The sequence below is a fragment of the Camelus dromedarius genome, chromosome 13, assembly GCF_036321535.1.
Source record: "Camelus dromedarius isolate mCamDro1 chromosome 13, mCamDro1.pat, whole genome shotgun sequence".
NCBI classification, from domain to species: Eukaryota; Metazoa; Chordata; class Mammalia; order Artiodactyla; family Camelidae; genus Camelus; species Camelus dromedarius.
The window spans coordinates 52,097,512-52,119,804 of record NC_087448.1 but is presented as its reverse complement, the minus strand read 5'-3'; the positions used below and the strand labels follow the sequence as shown (position 1 = coordinate 52,119,804).

Here is a 22,293-nt window from a genome sequence, read left to right as displayed (position 1 = left end):
GAGTGTTCTTTTTTTTTTTAATTGAAATATAGCTAATTTACAATGGCATGTTAGTTTTAGTGTACAAAATAGTGATTAAGTCATTTGTGTGTGTGTGTGTGTGTGTGTGTATCCTTTTTCATATTCTTTGTCATTATAGGTCATTACAAGACATTGAATATCATTCCCTGTTCTATATAGTGAGAAAGATCTTGTTGTTTATCTATTTTATACATGGTAGTTTGTATCTGCAAATCCCACTTAGGCTCATGGTCTCTTTGCATATCTGTATAGAGTCAGTTTATTTGGACTGGGGTCTATAGGTCAGAAAGTCTTAGAAAAATTTTGTTAGGGGCTCTGATTCTGAATCTAATGCCTCCAACTGGCTGGGTCTGCTCTGTGTCCACTCACACCCATGTCCAAAGACTAAGAAGCTGCGGTAAAGTTGTTACGAATTCCTGGCTCGGGGAATTCTCTTGAAGCCTCATGATAAACTCTGACCTCATCACCCATGAGTTCCTCTCAGCTTCTACTCTAGCAAATTTCACAGTGTGACAGTCCCTTTCTGTTCTGTCCCATTTGGAATTGGTAATTGGGTTCTGAACATGTTCTGTTGGTCTGCAATCCCTGTAGAAAACTGACTTGTGTAATTTTCTCCAGGCTCAATTTTCTGCTCTCATCAATGAGACGTTCCCAAGACACCAATAACCAGAACAGAGTGTGGACAGATTGTATGTTCCCTAGGTATAATGGGATCTGTAATCGGCTTTGTGGTGGGAAAATGTCCGAGGGGAGGACCAGCTTGTACATAGAATAGGAGATCATTTACATTTCAGGGGTATGCATTTCACAGTGGCAAAAATCTTGAGAATGAGTAGCTCAAACATCCTTCAGTGGCTTGACATATAGTGACACTGGTTGAAATTCAGAAAGTCACGTTGACCAATCTGATTAACCAATACTGACAAATTCAATGAAAAAAATATTCCTATCCAATGAAACAAATGTATGTTTTGTTGTAGAATTTATTAAAAAATTATCTGGTCAATTTGGCCAACATATTTAAGATCACTATGTATTTGGGCATATTCTGGAGAGATACATTTGGTTCTTCAATTTATCAGCTTTACCAAAAACTATCCTGGGTTGTTTGGGTTGAGTCATTTATCATTGCTAGTTAGCTTTTTAACAGTTCCCATCTTTTCAAGAAGGAGAATGATGGGACGAGTACAAAGATAGAAGTTTCTGGAAATGGTGTAAAACTTTGACATAACTTCCTGAACCATCCTCTTGTTCTTGATGACCTGGTCTGGAGGGTCAAGTGCACACATGTGCTTAGGAAGCCAGCAGTGCCAAGTACCCCCAGCTTTGGAGGTGGACGTGTGAGCGCATCCAACTCCTGCAGCGCTGGGTCTGAGCTCACTGACCAGATGGTTGCAATAAAGCCTTCCTTTCACATAAAAGAGAAACATTTTAAAACAGCCCTCCTATGTACAGTATTAACCCAGGCAAGTGTAGACAATCAAATCTGAGTCACCCATTTAAATCCAAAGTACTATTTTTAGTTGACAGTGTCAGCTGTTATTTGACACTCTGTCCTGGAGTATGGGCCTCTTGGCCAGAGTTCTAGTCATTTACTGATCATTAATGGAGTAGGTGAGACATGACTTATTAACAAGTTTCGGTTTGAGGCTGTGGATCTGAGGCATAATGGTCTTGCCCCTTCTCCGCCAAATGATCAAAGTTCAGCTTCTTAAGCTGTGACCAAGCATGGCTCCCACCCACATCTTTCTCATCTCCACCCTTCCCCAAATAGGCAGGGTTTTATCAAAGAGCTTTCTTGTTTGATGCCACTATGTAAGTATAATTTGGAAAAGATAGTATTTTGAAAACAGGGACATTTTTAAAAGGGGCTCTTGTTTAAAAATGTAAAGCTGGATTTCCCCTAGTGATGTGTTTATATTCAGGGATCATCCAGGCTTACGTGGCCCAGACTTCTTATGTATTCCCAGAAATTTGGCAAAACCTTCTGAGAGGAAGCTTCCGGAAAGGTCTACTTTTGTTTTTAGAATCAAACTTGTCCTCAGACTACTCAGCAGTTCCTAATACCTGGGGACCAGAGACTGACCAGAAAGGGAGTATGCAACCCATGTTCTCACAGAGGGGTCACGATTCAGGATCCCCTGGGGCGTGAGGCAGGAGGTGTGTCTTCCAGCCTTTCTCCCTGAGGTTAGGTTTATTGTCCTGGGCTTGCCGCCCCTGATGAGTCCGCCATGCCTGTTTGTTTATTCGGTGGGTTAGCTTTCCTCTTGTTGATTCTCATGTTTCTAGATCCCAGCGTAACGTGCCTGCTGACTGCCAGGAAGTGTTTTTCACCCCAGCCTGACCAGTCAGGGCAGTAACCCCAGTCTAGGAACCAGAAAGATCTAAGTACAAGTCTGAAGCAATTTAATTGGTCTTAATAAATTTTCATAATCAGTGGAAAATATGGAGGCCAGTTCTCCATTACTTAGTCAATTCAAAATATGGGCAAAAGCAATCAAATTCAGCTTTTACCCAAATGTGTCAGATGATTACTTCAGATTTTCCGTTTTATTGTGTTATTCAAATGTGTCCCACCAAATGCAAATACTTGTGATCTCTCAGTGCTTCATTATCATCAAACATTGGAGCGACTAGGAAAGCAACTTGGTGATATGTGTCAAAGAACAAAACAAAACAAAAAAACAGGCATATCGTTGTGCAAGCAATTGAATTTCTTGAAATTTTTTGATATGTACCTTCAGGAAATCAGCAACTACTATACATAAAAATGTATAATAACCAAACAATCCTCTTGAAACAGACCAAATACTCAACAAGAGATTAGGATAAGTAATGATTAATCCACACTATGAAATACTATGCAGCCATTTAAAATCTCTGTCTTTGAAGAACAGTAATGGCAAGGAAAATATTCCATATCAGAAAAAGAAAAGCAAGGGTGTGGAGAGAAATACAGAGACAGAGGCAGAGGGTTGAGGGAAGGATTGAGATGAGAAGATGAGAAACTTAAGAAGAAGAGAATGTGAAGTCAGTCCTTTTAGTGTGTGGGGTGAAAGAGGAGGGCTGGTGGGGGGCCACCACCTGGAACGCTGAGATGAGCATGTGTGGAATCCTCTGAGGACCTGTGTGCTTGCTCAGTTAGTCCATGTTGGTAAATATCCTAGAGAATTTTCGAGTCCTGAGAAGCAGTTGGGCAACTTAATGAGCAGATGGAGACAACATGCCCTCTGCTCAGACCAGGAAAATTTCTCTGTCATTACCAGATGCCTTACAGGGCATTCTAAATATGCTTGGCCACACTCTTCTTTAATTAACAAACAGTACTAATGAAGATTCCCTCATCCTGATGCTTCCTCATAACCACAGCACTCTGCCTCTTCGTCCTTCCCAGGCATACTTCTTGAAGGAGGAGAATTAAAATGTCAACTTTCTTGTAGTCCATTCCTTTCTTAGTGCATCAAAGTTAGGCCTTGAGGTTCACCACATCATTGAGACCACATTGAGGGGGCAAAGGTCACCACATGACTTCCTAATTGCCAAATCCAATAGACCCCTTTATATTCTCATTTCCTTGGACCCAGCACATCACTGAACCACCCTTGGTTGAAATGTGCTCTAATACTCTCCCAAGGCATCATTCCCACCTTATTCTCCTTCTTTCACTCTTACCATTCCTTCTTTGTCTCTTTTACTGGCACCTCCTATGAGGCCTGGCCATTCCCACTGACCTGCTGAAGAATGTCTCCTTATCTTGTAAGACTTGGCTCCAAGTTCAATACCACTGGGACGTATTTGTTCACTCACTCAGGTTACCTACCTGCCTCCCCACAGGTGGATTTACATGGAGGTTAATAAAACTCAAGCATCAGGGCACTTCATTTACAGAGGTCCTGGACCTCGTGTGTTCATAGGTCTTTGTAAAATTTGCAGATATAATTTATTTTAACTGTAATGAATTAAGTCCACCATCTCTTTCCCACTCTGACTGCCCCCACCCCACTTTACATATGTCTCTTCATATTGGGTAGCTTGGAAAGACTGAGGGTATTTTGGGGATCCAGTTCAGAGAGAGTTGAGTTAGAGAGATACTTATTTGGATTTAATCAGATGTATTTATGTGGTTCCTAAAACTTCCATCTATAGTTAAGTGACACCAGCTGTTCCGGTATAGGAATGGCTTCCTGGAATCCCCCTCCTGCCCACAGGGCTGACTCATCTTGCACCGTGACACTCAGGAGCGAGGAGGCCAGGGGCTGCACGGTGCTAAGAATAGCCTGCCCTCCTGGGCACTGGGACCACAAGGGTAATGAGGTGAAACAGGGTTTGAGAAGTACTGGACTGGCTTCCAATCTTTACATATATAAAATTGAAAGTGAATGATTCAGCCTTTAATCACACCTAATCAAAGTGAGAAATAATAAAAAAAAAAAAATTTCACTGAACTGTGTTAGAAGAAAGCCAGAATTACATTTCTGTCTCTCTTTGAAAAATAATCATTAAAAAATCATTGTCATATGAAGAGGTGATCAAAGAGTATATGGTTAAAATATACAGGGAAAAAAGTAATAGAAGTTTATTATGTAGTTGGTTAATAAAAAATACTATGTCTTTTTTGCCACCTGGATTTTATGATGTTTGTGGTATTTGTCTGATTTTTAAAATTTGGAATTTGTTGGGATTTTTTTCTCACTCTAAATAAATAAAATTTCTCTTTTATACTTAAATTTATATTTGGAAGGTGGTATGTTTTTTTTCTTAAAGAGAACCCTGCATGAACTTCAGGCTCCACGAGCCTGGCTGCCTCCTGACCTCCCCTGCGGTTAGAGGTAGCAGCCCCAGGTCTTCATCTGGTAGCTCCACTGTTTATGCCGAGTCCAGATGCCTAGCACAGGCTCAATAAATGTTTGTTGAAAAACATATCATCCGAAATCTTAGGATGCTACACTAAGGGCTTACTGTATCTCAATACGATCAGAGGGTGAGAACTAAGGACATCAGGGCGTCCTAGAAGACCAAGCCAGTTCAGATGGTCACTTTCAGCTTGAATACGCCTACGCTCATGAAGTCTCATTTTATCTTCACAGTGTTCCCACTCCTGACACGGGGGAGACAGAATAAAGGAGATACAGAGATTTCTCTAATTACTATAGGTGACTCAGAGTACAGGTGCAGCAAAATGAAGAAGTGAAGGAGAATAATGAAAAATCTGTGCCTAGGACCCCTTGAAATACTGAGCTCCCCAGATTCCCTTTTCTGCAGAGACTACCCAGGTCTCAGGAACGTACAGGGCTTAAAACTCAGCTTCGCATGTCAACCCCTGCACTTTGTTCTCTGCTTTATCTCCAAGGCCTTGTTATTTCAGGTGATGAACTCTACCTGAGGCATAAATTGTAGCTATTTAGCCAGTTGCTGAGTCTGCAGGACACACACCCAAGTCTGGCTTTTCCCATTTTCGAAAACTTCTTGCCCCTGTTCTGGAGATACTCCTCTTTTTTGGTGGGACACTCTCCTTAGTTTGAGTCTACCATCAGTCCCTTTCTGTATCACTAGTACCAGTTAGTGGCATCTTTTGGATTTTACCATCTCACCCTATGACCTCCCCTCACCCTTGACCTCCACTCCAATGCAAGTTCTTTCTTGCCTTGGTGACTAGTATTTTCCCCTCTAGATTTTCATAGCATAGAGATACACCCCTTTTCTTTTATCCTGTGTAGATGTTCATCTGGCATCTTCATTATTAGGGCCTTAACGTCAGCATCCCCTTTCTATGTAAACAGTACAAGACAATTTCCTGGAAATAATTCACATCTGTCTGACACATAGCTACTCTGGTCTAGTCCAGTTTACCCCACGTTTTCTAATCCTGTCAGTCAACCTTTTAATAGACTTAGAACTGCATCTCCAGCTGCACTTCTACAGCCACTCATCCACTCTACACATCCGTGCTGAGAGAGAGAGCAAACACTGGTCAGGATTCATAAAGGGGATGGCCTGGCTAGTTGTGTTCCTATTGACTTTAGGAAGTCAATATAAGTAAAAAGAAGACAGTCAGGAAAAATGAAAGAATGAGAAGGACATGGAGAGATGAGCCATGAGGAAGACACAACTCCCATGACAAGTTCTAGATAAAATAAAAAAGAAGATTTGAAAAACACAGCTGGGAGTGTCCTCTAGGGGACATTGAAAAACAAACCCAAAGCCTTGAAGCATAGGATAGACATTTGAAATGAAAGCAAAACAAATAAAATGTAGAACTTTATTTCCCAGGGGCAAGAGAAATGTCCCCTCTGTCTGAGCGCCTAAAGTGAAGATGCAACTTCTGGCCTGACCAGTTCACACTGAACACAGAAAAGAAGCAAATCCAATCACCAAGACAGCAGGTGTTGTAGGCAGATTGTATTCTTAGCTTATAAAAAATAATGAACCACATAGCTCTTCTTTATGTGTTGCATTTTGAAATCTGATACTTAAAAGAATAACAGTTAGCAGATTAAAATAGAACTGCATCAGCACAAGAAATGTATAAGGTTGAAAAGAGCCACAATAAATTCATTTATGTGAGATTTCTTTGGAGGTAGATTCAAAGTATATTCAATACAGGGATGATATATTTTGAAGGTAATAAGAGGATTTACTTCTTGTTTTTGAATAAACTTGGTATGACTCCAAGAACCAGTTGCTTATAATTATAGGCTTTTCAGAATTATTAATTAAAAGCCAATTAACAATCATCTCAACCTGGATTGCTTTCCAGTTCCCTTGACAAATTGGCCGTGGGTGTTTCTTGAAAGGGAAATATAACAAAGTTGTGTTCTGCCTGACATTCCTCCGCATCACACAAGGGATCAAACAGGTTTTTTCCTATTAATGTTGGCATAAACTTGTGCTCGAAGAATAGAACATCCCAGGAGAGTGTTACACCGTGAGAAAGGGATACAATGGGAAATAAAAATCTGCATTATCAGATCTTGGCCAAATTTAGGGGAATGGCATTTTTCACACAATGAGAGTGCTTTCCTGTGCTTATACATTAGAAAACTTTTCCTACTCAATGTCCAGAATAATATGTACATCTTTGACAAATGAAAGGGTCCTTTTGGGAAAGGAAAGTCTCCAGCATTTTACTCCTCCTAGTTCTTGTAAATCTTGGAGAAGACAAAGGCCAGTGTCAATATCCACACTATTCTTCATCCCTCTTTCTACCTCTCACCAGGAAGGACCACAGTACTTCCAGGGAATCAATGCCATGTACTCACCAAACACAGTGACCAGCACTGCTTTCTGTCATTTCATGAAGAAGCCCCCAGAAGTAGTCTTAGCAGTAGAGAAACAGGAAAAAGAGTAAAATTTAAAGGTACATTTCTTTTTGTTATATCCTAGATCATGCTGAGTCCCCAGAGAGGATTTACCAAATCCACTGTACAGCCTTGCATGGTGGATGAATATACACATACAAGAGAGACATGTTTAACTTTTCCGGTTGTTACAGAGAAACCCACACCCCATTCTCTCCTACCCCTATGTCTGTCTCCCCATGTACTCCCAACTTGGCATAATTCCCTGGCAGGGAAACATAGATTGTGTGATCTCTGAAGACTTTTCTCAGGAGGAGATCCAACCTTTCAAAAACAGTTGTGTTTCCTGGGGATGCAGTGAATAGCATCACTGTTTTCTCAGGAAGCTGTTTGTGTTCACTTTGTGTTTAACCAGCCACACCCCCAAATAACTCAAGCAAAGAGGTACTATAAAGAGTTCACATTTGAATTGTTTTGGACAATTTTCTGGCCGAAATTGAAGTGTTCCAAGTTAGGGGCTATTTCTCACACAAGAAGTGTAGGCATCACTTGGCTGACACATCTTTCAGCAAGCTCACTTCTCACTTCTCTAGCTGCAAGAAAGGGTATTATAGCCAAGAGCCAAATTCCAGCTGAGTACAGTGACCAGGGCCACCTTGACTTACGAGGGTTTGTTAACACAGTTTCCAACGGGAATTTATGCATCTTGGGAATTTTTTCACTGAAGAATTGGAGCCAGATTTCTTGACTCAATGGGAGATGTCTAATATTGTAAGAAGTTGAATTAGTTCTGATAGTTCCACAAAATTGATATTATTACAATTCAGTGTTTCAGTGAAACTCTATTAATATGCGCAAGAGTCAAGACTGAGATGACTGTGGCATGAAACATGGCCACAAAACTCTTTGACACTACTCCTGTGGAAAGATAGGTCGATACTGCCTCTCCATAAATCTGAGCTTAGAGGCTGGAGGAATAACTCTCCCAGACTTCAGACAATACTACAGAGCTACAGTCATCAAGACAGCATGGTATTGGTACAAAAACAGACATATGGACCAATGGAACAGAATAGAGAGCCCAGAAATGAACCCATAAACTTTTGGTCAACTAATCTTCAACAAAGGAGGCAAGAATATACAATGGAATAAAGACAGTCTCTTCAGCAAATGGTGTTGAGAAAACTGGACAGCAGCATGTAAAACAATGAAGCTAGAACACTCCCTTACACTATATACAAAAATCAACTCAAAATGGATCAAAGACTTAAACATAAGACAAGATACAATAAACCTCCTAGAGGGAAAACATAGGCAAAACATTATCTGACATACATTTCAAAAATTTTCTCCTAGAAGAAATAAAAGCAAGAATAAACAAATGGGACCTAATGAAACTTACAAGCTTCTGCACAGCAAAGGAAACCATAAGTAAAACAAGAAGAAAACCTACGGAATGGGAGAAAATTTTTGCAAGTGAAACCGACAAAGGCTTGATCTCCAGAATATATAAGCAGCTCATATGACTCAATAAGAAAAAAATAAACAACCCAATCCAAAAATGGGCAGAAGACCTAAACAAGCAATTCTCCAAGGAAGAGATACAAATGATCAAAAGGCACATGAAAAAATGCTCAATGTTACTAATTATCAGAGAAATGCAAATCAAAACTGCATTGAGGTATCACCTCACACCAGTCAGAATGGCCATCATTCAAAAATCCACAAATGACAAATGCTGGAGAGGCTGTGGAGAAAGGGGAACCCTCCTACACTGCTGGTGGGAATGCAGTTTGGTGCAGCCACTATGGAAAACAGTGTGAAGATTCCTCAAAAGACTAGAAATAGACTTACCGTATGACCCAGGAATCCTGCTCCTGGGCATAATATATCCAGAAGGAACCCTACTTCAGGATGACACCTGCACCCCAATGTTCACAGCAGCACTATTTACAATAGCCAAGACATGGAAACAGCCTAAATGTCCATCAACAGGTGACTGGATAAAGAAGAAGTGGTATATTTATACAATGGAATACTACTCAGCCATAAAAACCAACAACATAACGCCATTTGCAGCAACATGTATGCTCCTGGAGAATGTCACTCTAAGTGAAGTAAGCCAGAAAGAGAAAGAAAAATACCATATGAGATCACTCATATGTGGAATCTAAAAAACAAAAACAAAAACAAACAAACAAGCAAAAACAAAGCATAAATACAGGACAGAAATAGACTCATAGACAGAGAATACAGACTTGTGGTTGCCAGGGGGGTGGAGAGTGGGAAGGGATAGACTGGGATTTCAAAATTGTAGACTAGATAAACAAGATTATACTGTATAGCACAGGGAAAAATACACAAAATGTTATGGTAGCTCACAGAGAAAAAAATGTGACAATGAGTGTGTATATGTCCATGTATGACTGAAAAATTGTGCTGAACAGTGGAATTTGACACAACATTGTAAAGTGATTATAAATCAATAAAAAATGTTAAAAAAAATCTGAGCTTTATGGCTGCTTGACTAATAAAACTCAGAGGAAAAGACACTATGCTAGTTTTAATACCCTGGCCTTAAAGACACTGGGCTTTCACTTTCTCTCTCTTGGGACACTCACGTTAGAGTCCCAGCCACCATGCTGTCAGGAAGCCCAAGTGGTGCATGAACCTTGTCAGGCTACCCCAGCTGATTCTGATTGAAGATGCGTTGTCCCTGCTGAGCCCTGACAAATTGCAGACTCACAGTCAAAATAAATTGTTGTTGTTTTAAGCGACTGAATTTTAGAGTGGAATATTAAGCAGCAATATATAAGAGGTATCGTCAACTTGCCACAGGTTATAGTTAGGCAATCTGAGAATTAAAAGTAATTTTTCCCTAGTTCAATATCAGTTTTGAAATCTAAGAAAGCAGATTCAGGTTAAGAGATGTAGTACTTTGCAGCAAATGTAAATTTGATGTTGGTGTTTTGCACCAAGCTGTGTTAAATCAATATTCTGCATGTTTAAAGTTGAAAACAGTAATATTGTAGTATTAATAACAAAAACATAGCCCTATTGGCCAATGAAAATGATAATATTATTCCTACATAGGGGCCTAATCATTGTTACCTTTGACATTTTGCCTTCAATTTTATGTCACTCTGTGATGGACTATTTTAATGCTTTGATTTTTCTGGAACATTAGATTACATGGAGAGGATTGTGATTATATAACCATAAAGATGTTCAGCATGGGACAGAATACATCAACACAAAACCGTACGAAATTTAAAGTAAATGAAACACTAGAGGACCAAATGAATTTACTACGATACATTTCAAGTGCTTACTACAGACATACTCACTTATTTATCCATTCACTCAACACACACATAATGAGCTTTAACCATGTACCGAGCATCTGCTTGTGGCTAGACATAAGATGGATAAGGAGGCATAGTGAATAACAATGAGAAACAGTGATTATCGTTTGAAATCTTGTTCCTTCTTCAACTCATTTGGGTTCAAACACCTTCCCCTCTTGTCTGCATTTCTACCTGTACACCTGGGGAAACTGGAGCTCATGGATTACAAAGCCAAATTAAATTCTGTCAATTTGGTTAAAGATGTGAAGCCCTTTGCTTTGAGTCACGCAGACAAATGAGCAGTAAGGGTGACTATACTCCACATATCACTTCAGGCCCTGGGTTGGTTTGGGGATGAGCAGTGCCAGCCAGAGCAAAGCTAATGATACAGGTTCTCTGGTGAAGCAAAGGAGGCCCTTTCTCAGCCCCAGATGTGAGTGGGAAAGCGTGCATTACAGTATACTGGGGGTATTAATCATCATATTTGGAGGCATTTTAAACAGCAAAATCTGCAGCACTAACCCACAGAGGGAATGTGGTGGGTTAAAGAAAAAGGGAATAGTTGAGAATGTTGCTCAAGTTTCTAGTTTGACACAGGCCAGATGAAAACATTATTAGCCAAGCTGGACCATACGGGGTAAGGGTCAGGCAGAGGGACACCTGTGCACGGATGAAGTGGTCAGTTCAGACCCAGTCTGTTTGAAATTTTTAAAATATAGATCATGGGCAAAATAGGTGAAGGAGATCAAAAGGTACAAACTTCCAATCACAAAATAAGTAAGTCATGGGAATGTAACGTACAGCACGGTGACTATAGTTAATAATAGTGCATTACTCATTTGAAAATTACCAAGAGAGTAGATCTTGAAAGTTCTCATCACAAGAAAAAAAGCATAACTTTGTATAGTGATGGATCTTAACTAGATTTATTGTGGTGATCATTTTGCAATTATACAAATATCCAATCATCATGTTGTATACCTGAAACTAACATAAAGTTATATGTCAATTATATTCAATAAAAAATTATATCAGGAAAAGAATCCAGAAAAAAAAAGTGTTTTAAATATGTTTGGGTAGCTCAAATTATTAAATAAAGTATTTTGATGTCTAAGGACCAAGGGAAAAAAATACTTCAAAGAAACAACAACAAATAGATAACCTACAAAAACCCACTTTGATTACCTCACTCAAGGAGAGTAATTTTGACAAAATGATGCTAATAGCATGCTATTCTGCTAGAGCTATTTAATATATTAGGTGCTACTTTTATTGATTGATTTAGTTTCTGAGGGGATGAAGTAATTAGATTGATTTATTTATTTATTTTTAGAGGCAGTCCTGGGGACTGAACCCAGGACCTTGTGCATGCTAAGCGTACACTCTAGCGCTTGAGCTACACCCTCCCCCAGTTAAGTGCTCTGTTTAATTGCGATTGCAAATAAGGAGGAACAGATGATCCTACTATCTGGTTATTTATTTGTAATAAAACACCAGGTCAGCATAACTAGAATTAAGCGTAGTGCTGACCAAGAGGAGTATGAGAGAATTCTGAAGATAACGAAGGATAAAAATAGAGAAGATCAATGATAGGTAGATAGTCAATAGAAGATTGATAGATGGATAAATAGATGATAAATAGGTTGATAGATAAATAGATAGATAGATAGATAGATAGATAGATAGATAGATAGATAGATAGATAGATTATGTAGGAGAAACACCTCTAGAAGAGCTACCAGTCAGAGCTGGGAGCTTAAGCTCTAACCTCAAGGAGGGAGCAGAGCAAGATGAATACAGATTGGAGAACAAGAGCTTCAAAAATAAGATGAAAATAGGATAGAAGCTCAGTTTGCAACACCCTTAAGAGCTACCAACTGATACATCATTTTATCCCATGCTTCCTTGAGTTTTGATGTTGCAATTATTGTGTTGTGTTGTATTAGTTTTTGCCTAGCAGAAAACTCTCTGGGAAGGGATAGGGTGCCAGTGGGCTAGAGGACAGCAATACCAGCCCTGCATTCTTGGCTCAGGATGGGGCAGGGACAGGGGACAAATCAGTGGGAAATAATGAACAGCGAAGCTAATTACTACAACCCACAAGTCAGCTGAGGGGCCATGGGAGCTGGTCCAACCTGCAGTACACTTTAATTCTTGAAAAGACTGTTAATCCAGGCCTCTGTGGATTTCACAGGTTAAGTCCCTGCCCCAGAATAAGGCACAAAAACAAACTGTGAGCATGCCATGGATTTACCACTGAGCACATAAACTGCTTTGGAGGAAAATAGCAGCATTTTGTACAAGAAACTTGGCAAGCCCATGGTGTTGACAGTGTGCTGAGAGAGTCAGTTGATGTTTGACCTCACCAGGACGCAACCTATTTGAGTTCTCAGCCCCTCTGAACCTTGATAATGAACACATCTCACTAAGGCCTCTGATAATGGAAACCTTTTCTCTGCTGAGTTCCCCAGCTGTCACTTGAACTTACTTGTAAAATTTCAGTGGACAATAGTGAGACTGTCAAGTCAAACAGTAACTCTTTTAGTGATTCCAGCCAGGTCTCTGTATTTACTTGGTTGTCAGGAGTCCAGCACTGCTGGAGAGGACGCAGAGGAAGAACAGCGATGACTGGGGCAAGACATGTCATCAGAAAGAAATTCTCACTTCTAGAAGGGTGAGTGCCTTCCTGCTAAAGACATAATTCAGTCATGGAGTTAAATCTGTAAGAGTCAATTACTTCACTACCTTTGTCAATCAGACATCCAAGAATTTGAAGCCTAGAGCAGGATCCTGACTGCACAAGAAAGAGGAAGAAATGCAGAAATGTTGAAAATAGCAGAATAATGGAAAATTATGAGGATGAGAAACACTCTCAGGGAAAAGGACACAACAGGTTTTCTGTGCTGACAGAGCACCAACTCCAGATGACAGCCTCAACCCTGGAAGAGTAACCAAGTTGAGAAGAGTTGGGCCGAGCCCTGTTCAAGTGGGTTTGATTCTCTCCCTCACCATCTCTGGCAACCTCAAGCTTTCACCTGTAGTTAATGAGACAGGCTGTGGACGTACTTAAATTATTTAATAAGCAAGACAGCAAGGTCTGACCAACCAGAATGGGGGCCAGAGCATTGGAGCAAGTCCTGGAGACCTCCTGTCCAGCTGGATCCTGGGGAGATCAGAGCAACTACTTAACAAGCAGGACAGAACAATTTCAGTGATTTACGCATTGGCACACATGCACTATACAAGCCAGCTGAACATCTGCCCTCTTTGGAGCTCTTCTCTTGTTGCTTCCTCTTACCAAATAGAGATCAGATGTTCTTACACAGCACCCAGAGTGTCTAATTTCATATCACCCCAGATTTGGTTGTCTGTTTTTCTGACTCCTCACTGTTGTGAGAAACCTTGAGCAAAAGGTCTTTTTCCCCCTCCTCTGTATTTTTGGCACATAGCACTTTACCTCTCCCTGGGGTGGGAGGGCTAGAATCCTGGCAAAAATGACATCTGAGAGCAGCTTTTCTGGGACAAAATTCAGACAGACAGAGAGGGGGAAACTGGTTAGGCAAGCTGTGGAAAGAGAATAAAAGAAGGCAGGGATGGGAGAGGTAAAAGCTGTAGAAAGAGGAAATACTGAAGTCTGGCTGTATGAAGGAAGGGCAGTAGCAGGGACCAAGTCTGAAAAGGTATTCCGAGACCAAGCTGTCAAGTGACATCAGTGACCAGCTAAGGAAACTGAAATTTATCTTGCAAATGAGAGAGAAAAGTGGAAAATTTTAGCACACAGGCAAATTGTGACTACAGGTATGTGATGTATTAAGTGGGAAAGATTCTAAGCATCAGGGCCAGTTGTAGGGTTGTTTCAGTCTAGGCAGGGGGCAGCATCAGAACTTGACCTTGGCAGGTAATGACAGTGGGAATGGAGAGGACAGTTTGGACATGAAAGACGTGATGGAGTATAATTAACAGCCATTGGTAACTGATTGGAAGCACAAATAATGGGGGATCAAAGGTGATGGCAAAGTTGTGAGCCTTGATTCCAAGGAGAATGGTGTTGCCCTTAACAGCACAAATAACTCAGAGAAGCCCTGGGTGGGGATCGGATTGGGAGTGGGAAAGAAGGGCTACAAGAAGAGCATTTGAATCTGAGGGACTAGATGGAAAACCAAGGACAGGGTTGAAAAAACCCCACAAAAGTGGAATTGGAGCTTAGGAGAGACCTCAGAGATGGAGTTAGGGGATCAGCTCAAGCAGTCTTAAATTTTACTGAGTATAAAAAGACAAAGCTTAGTAGCTGTTCCTGATGCTTCCAGAGCTGAACTGGGATCCTGGCTGTGGCACTCGCTTCTTTTTCTGAGGCTCGTTGGTCCTCTGTGTCTCTCAGAGGAAGATGAAGTAGGTGCCTGGAAGAATGTGGGTCCTGAGCCTTCTAAGTGGGCTGCCTTTGTGCAAAGCTGATGGCCAAGAGGCCGGGCAAGAGAAGAGGCCGCTTTAACCAGAGCTTTTCTCAACCTCCAAAGAATTATATTTATAAAAGCTTTTTAACAGGGTATTCATAAATCAGTGGAAACAGAGAGAACATTTTATAGAACAAAGATTTATACATGAGAAAATATTTTAACCATGGCTAGGAATGCCAGATTGTTCGGGGAAGTTTTAGTCTAGCCTTAGAAACCCAATATCTCTAAGAATTTTTTTTTCCGATAAGTACACAATACAATGTGTATTGATCCCAAACTAACATTGTCATTATTATTAATAATAATGTAATAGAGAAGAATAAATCTGACTCTATATTAGATCTGTTTCTTTACTTTAACCTTTGTATTCTATTGCTTGTTAATCACTAAAGGGATGTTGACTATAAGCTTAAATTATATATAGTGGCCCATCTCTGGGAACCTTGCCTCCCAGGTAATAAGCCTTAAGCTTTGTTCAGCTCACAGGACACATCCTGACCAGGCCCACCTGTGAATGGCTGCAGGAAAGAAGAAATTAACATATATCTTTCTGAGTCTGGCCAGAACCAGGACTTTACCCCTTCCCTTTTAGTATTAAAAAAGCCTGAATTCAAACTTGGGGAAGATGGTTCTTTGGTACAGTAGTCCACTGTCTTCCTGATCTGTTGGCTTTCTGAATAAGTCATTATTCCTTGCCCCAACAACTCATCCCTTGATTTACTGGCTTGTCGTGTGGTAAGCATTACAAGCTTGGACTCAGTGACAATAATAAAACAATATCAGCTCATCAGGTAGAATGTTCTTCTGTTCTGCTTTTATTGGGTTTACTTGTTAGTAAGTTTGTTTATCTTTGCTGAGTTTTCATGTTCTGTTTTCTCTTTCTGAAAAGGATGCTTAATTTTTTAAATTTTTTAAATCTTTATTCTAGGCTCCTTCTGGACCAAATATTTTGGAAACCTTAGAGTTCCGATAGCCCCATGCCCACACAACAATGATTTTGCCATCTTAGCTTATATAAGAAGACACCCCACAATGTAGCTGTTTCCTTTCACCAAAACAATCATACCACATTCACTTGGATAATTTCCTTCTCTCCCAAATTTACTTGTATTTCAAATGAAAAAGTAAAATAAAGGAAAATGGTCAAGTGTTTACATTCTAGAGTCAGACTCCCTCTGTTTGAATCCCGGAGCCCTGCTGTAGTTTCCTGCAGCTGCTACAACAAGTTACCACAAACTATGGGGCTGAAGATGACAAAAATGTACTTTCTTATAGTTCTGGACACGACAGTTCTTAAATCAAGCTGTCAGCAGGGCCATGCTCCCTCTGAAGGCTCTAGAGAAGAATCCTTCCTTGTCTTTTCCTAGTTTCTGGTGGCCCAAGACACGTCCAGGCTTCTGGCAGCATTACCCCAATCTCTGCCTCCATCTTCACATGGTCGTCTTCCCCCTGTGTGCCTGTGTGTCCATTCTGTCTCTCATAAGGACGCTCACATTGCATTTAGGGCCCACTCTAATCCGGGATTACCTCTTCTCAAAATTGTCAATTTAATTGCATCTATAAAGACCTTTTTAAAAATAACAACAGTTGCAGAAATATGAGGGGATAGGACTTGGACATGTCTTTTTGAGGGACAAAACTCAACCCATTACTGATCCCCATTCCTGGTTGTGTGACTTTGCTATACCTCTGTGTTCCTTTATGTCTTCATTTGTAAAATGAAGATAGTGATTGTATCCAATAATTATATAAATAAATAATATACTCAAAAAACTAAGCACAGTGCTTGAGACATAAATAGTGGCTATTATTATTTCCTCTGCAGAATGCAAGAAACAAACAAAAAAACCCAACAAACAAAAAGCCAAGATCAAATTATGACGTTGCTCTTTATCATGCTCTATACTTTACATTTCTGTGGTATGTATTTTCCATTTTAAGTTTTAGGCAATATTGATCTCACTTAAGCCTCATGAAATCTTTGTGAAATAGAAAGCGATTTTAAGTATCATATTATACCTATTTTATAACTGAATAAATAGAGGCACTGTATGGTTATTTGCTGTAGTTAATAGCAACGCTGGAACTTGAACACTGGATGACAAATCCAGACTCTTTCTATCTCAGCAATGTAGACAGGCAAGTTATTTTATATTTTTATGACAAATCATTCTTCTGTATCCAACATTTTATCTAGATATAAAAAAGGGATTGTGATAGAGATCTTGATTGAAATACACTTATGATAATATGAGAGAGAGAGACCAAAAAACGAAGTAGAAAAGGAGACGAAAATGTATTTATAAAGTGATGGAAAGGTGGCCTTTATTTAGAACATCCTTTTCTTTCAAGTTCATACTTAATACTTTTGTATGTTTGGTCTGAAACAGGTTGCAGGAGGCAACTTCTTCAGGCAAATCACCTCCAATCTGCTCCTCCTCTTCCCTAGAATTGCAGTGAGTTGGAACCAAAAGCAGTTGTCCCTGGGGAAGCTATGCCTTCCCTCACCCCCTTTTAATCTTTCTCACTGGTAGTTAGCAGAGGTTCTAGCCCAACCACTAACACTTAAGGGAATATGGGGGCAGAAACAGGTAAGAAACTGGCAATAAAAGAGTACTGGGAAGAAACCATGAATTTAATCATTTGCCAACTGCAGTGAGGACAAACCCACTTTATTTTGTTCAAGCACTATTCCTTGATGGGGAAAAAGTAGATACATTGAAAGGAAAATACATGAAGAGGAGATTCTAGTGTTTTCATCTAATCACTCAGCCTTTTGTTCTTAAATTCCCCTGTGAGCTCTTGCTGGAAGCCAGAAAGTTGCTTCACAGAATAAAAAGAACAGAAATAAAAGAGTCAAAAGGGAGTGAGATAATTAGGTGGGGACACATTCTTATAAATTTTATTCTTGAAACATGGAGTGTGAATAATTATATAAGAAAGTGAAATATGAGTAAATATGGGTATTACAACCTCCTTTGGAAATTGGACTCATACTGTTTAAAGTCATTTTAATAATCTTGCGGTTTATTCTATAATGTGTTTTCCAAATTGCCCTAGAAAGCCTCAAGGCACACGTACAACAAGATCATTCAGCAAAGCTCTTTAAACAACTGATAATAATAATAAAATGAAAATTGTCTGCATCTTATCCTAACCCACAGTAAGATCATTCTTTGCCCTTGTATGGCATTTGCCTTGAAGTGACTGACCCCTGGGTAAGGATTAATTAAATCCCACAACTGGAATGAAGGGCAAAATTCCAGACAAGTACAATTAAATCCTGTTATAAAGCACCTTTTTACTTCACAGATTGAGTTACACCTGGGTCAGATTATGCCCTTGGTGTCTGTGAGAATGCCACACATGTCTTTCACTTTATAACTGAACGCTTATGACACAAGCTTATCTTTTGTCCTGGAGGACAGTTAAATGACTGACTCAAGAATATTTTGCTTTTGTTTTTTTCCTTTATCCTATGCTACCTCTCAGCTCCTAGTCCCCAGATGTTGTCCATCTAATCCTACATTTAAAGCATTGCAGCATTTGACACAATGATAAAATAATTAATTTCCCAAACTCAACTGCTTCCCATTTTTCCAATCTGTCTTCAATGAAAGAACTGAACAAAATGTGTCCCACATCCTGGAGGAAAAGCTACTTCAGCTGAGCATTAAGAGATGGGTCTTTTTTCCTGCCTTCAGTACTGGATTTTATTTAGTTATGTTGTATTTCTGGAAACTATATTTTTTAAAAGACATAATTCCCCTGTAATTGGAACTTATGCAGTCTGCAGGGCATATGTCTTCCAGGAGCTGGACAGAGAGGCTCAAGCAGGAAACAGCCAAATATCCACCAGATGGTAAATGCTAGTGCATTAAGTCACCACTGTTCTCTATTACATTTGAACAGGAACCTTTAAATGGAACATAACCCATTGGGATAACTCTGCCTTCTTTTTCAGCCACCCTTCAGGCCTTCATGTCTTATTTCCTCTCTGCCAACTTACATCTGACCCCCCATTTCGCTGATCATTTAGACCCCATTAACATCATCTGTCACGTGCAGAATGTGCTTTCAGGCTCATGGCCGAATCAAAGAGCTTCCTTGCTCACCTGGGACAGATACAAAGTCTAGCTTAAATGGAAAGACGTGGTGGTGTGCAAATAAGAAACAGAAATCACAGATCTGGCTTATTATGGCTTCAAACCACCTCTGGCTGAATCAACCAAAGTGAAGCATTTAGAGAGGGGTTTTCTGAAAAGACTTCAAGGAGGTTGAAAGCTTGAGAATATGTTTTCAACGTTAAAATTTAAAGACTTGAAGAGACCGGCTCAGTGAGACAAGGGTATTCTGGGAGCAGGGAAGAATCTTCAGAATGACATAAGCACGAGGAGGTGAACTGCTGTGGGCATGCACAACTTTGATTGGCTGGAAAAGATACAAATCCAAAACAGACAGGCTTTTTCTACAGCCTCTCCAGTGAGTTGATAAATAAATATCTCCTTGAAAGAGGAATTGCTCTTGTGTTATGTTATATTTAGTGAAGCATATTATAGATTCTCAGACGCCTCTTCTGACTCGTGATAAAAATGATAGATAACATTTCCACATTGCTAATCTCTAAAGAACGATGAGTTGCTAATTGTCTTATTGCTTATCTATTTCTCACAGGAACCACAGAAGGACATGATATCCACGAAAGTTTGTAAGTAAGCAAGGAGTTAATACAGAGATGATTCTAAAAAGCCCCTCCTTTCAACAAGAACGGAGCAGGTTAGGCGTCCAAAGGTTAGACATTGGAAGAACTTTTCATGCTGTTACAAAACATGAATCTGTTTCTGGGATTCATGAAACCTCCATCCAGCCTTGGCACTGCTCACCCCATAGCCAGAGCACAAATTCACTTCTCAGGTTGAGCCCACAGAATTCTCCAGTCATCACACAGTGACAGTCCTTCTTTATCATTCGCTCAAGAAGTCCCTCTCCTAAACCATATCACTAAATCCTGAGTGGAACTGAGAATTCCTTCTCCTTTGACTGCTGCCTTCTTCATCACGAATGTTCTCATTAAGGACTTCTGGGCCAGTGTTGCAGAGAGCCGGGATCCCAAGGAGCCTCCTTTCTCAGGGTTCTGGTCCACCAGCCTTACCTCAAAACCACATCAGCGGCCTAAGGAGCTCAGGGCTCAGCATGAGGGCTTTGCCTCAGAGCCTCTGTCTTGTTCTCCAGGGCATAAAATAAAGGCCTGCTGGCTTTCATCTCTGTCAGAGAATGTTCTCTTGGCTCATCTTCACTCAGACTAAAAGCAGTAGAGCAGAGGCACCATAAACAAATGAATTTGCTTTATCATCCACTTTCTCACTGACTCAACAAACACTGTTTAGTCCTTCCTCTGTGCAGGACAGGATGCTAGGTTTTACTGGGAGTGAGGTGTGAAGGCAGAGGTCTCTGGGAGGACCGGGAGGCTCTCTGAGACTTGTCACATGTATGGAGACCACACAACTCCTCTGCAGCCTGCCCTGGTCTGGAAGTTCTTTGGTTCAAGCATGTGTAGAAAATGGGAGGCGCTCAGGGTCCTTGAGGGTCAAAACAAAAAGATGAATTTACTTACAAAACAGAAAGAGACTCACAGACATTGAAAACGAACTTAATGGGTTACCAAAGGAGAAAGGAGGTGAGGGACAAATTAGGATTTGGGGATTAACAGATACACATTACTACATATAAAGTAGATAAACAACAAGGTCCTACTGTATAGCACAGGGAAATATGCTCAATAGCTTGTAATAACCTATAATAGAAAAGAATATGAAAAGGAATATATATGAAAAGTATATGTGTGTGTGTGTGTGTGTATGTATATATATATACATACATACACACACACATATAATTGAATCACTTTGCTATACACCTGAAACTAAGACAACATTGTAAATCAACTATACTTCAATTGGAAAAAAAAAAACTAAAGGATAAAGGAACTGAATGAGAGAGAAATTTAGAAAAGACAGTTATAAGCCTCTTATTACATCACATGCTAAACAGGAGGCCTCCTCTTTTAACTTCAGACAAAACTTACTCCAGATGTCGGTCTTTGAGCAGACTACCATAAGCCTAGTCCTCACTGAGCAGGCCCTCTCAACCACACTTAAATGCAGATAAATTTCCTACTTAGACATTAGCTGAAACTGTTAAATAAATAGATGAAGGAGGTAGGAATACCCATCCTTTATTCGAGAGTGTGAAATAAGCAAAAAAGAGAAAGCAGTGTTCATTTGTTCTTGCTCTCTCTTTCTTTTTTTTTTTTTTTTCTCCCAAAAAAGAAGCAGGATGCACCACTCTATTTTCTTAGAAAAGAAATAAAAACTGAGTAGATAAGTGATGTGTCTTTTAAAGATGGTGCCAAGCCAGATGAGAACCCACCTCTCCTTTGAAGTTTTGATTTGCATGAATTCCTCATCATCACCTTGAGAAAGTTTCTCTTTTCTTCTAAGTCCCCAGAATAAGATAAGTTTTTGCTCTGGATTCTTCAGAGCTTCTGGTCCCGAGTGCGAATAGCCACTGGAGTTTGGAGACCAGAAAGTGAGATAAATTTTAGGGGTTCCCTTAAGGGACATAAAACTTATCTTTATGCAAAAGAAAAACCACTAAATATTTCCCCCTCCCTCTCCCTCTCCTCTCACATACACAGAGGCTGGGTGTTGGCAATGTTAGGACCTCTTCCAAGAAGACAGAAATGGCTGAATCTAACAGAATTCATCTTTAGAAGAAAACAGATGGTTATATAATATGTTTTGCGAGTTAGAAGAATTCCTAGAAAGAAAAAATAATAATCAATTGATGATGCAAATTAATTGTTGCCACTTATTGCCTCTTTTTTTTCTTTGCACAGAAGGTAATTAAGATGACGCTGGCAAAAGCTGCCTTGATTGTTTACAGAAATCGGAACTAAGTCATCAGCTTCTTCCATGCAAAACAATGCGATCTCGCCCCTTCCATCTTCCATTATTTCCTCCAGCTGCCTTTCCTGTTGGGTGATGCTGCGCTATTTGTTGAGTCAGCCTGGTGTGTCTTCCATTTGAAGGCTAGTTGGCAGAGTAGATGGGCTTTTGAGATTCACTCTCATCCATCAACCTGGCAGGCTTCACCAGACTAGCCCAGCCAGGC

General features: G+C 40.0%; 1 long non-coding RNA gene across 1 annotated transcript; it reads right to left on the bottom strand.

The window, feature by feature from the left end:
* Positions 1 to 20,628: 20,628 nt before the first annotated feature.
* On the bottom strand, positions 20,629 to 21,923 carry LOC135322743 (uncharacterized). Its single transcript, XR_010383520.1, has 3 exons — positions 21,814 to 21,923; positions 21,550 to 21,687; positions 20,629 to 20,699 (listed from the first exon to the last, which is right to left on the bottom strand). It is a non-coding gene; the product is annotated as an uncharacterized LOC135322743 (long non-coding RNA).
* Between the last annotated feature and the right edge of the window lie 370 nt (positions 21,924 to 22,293).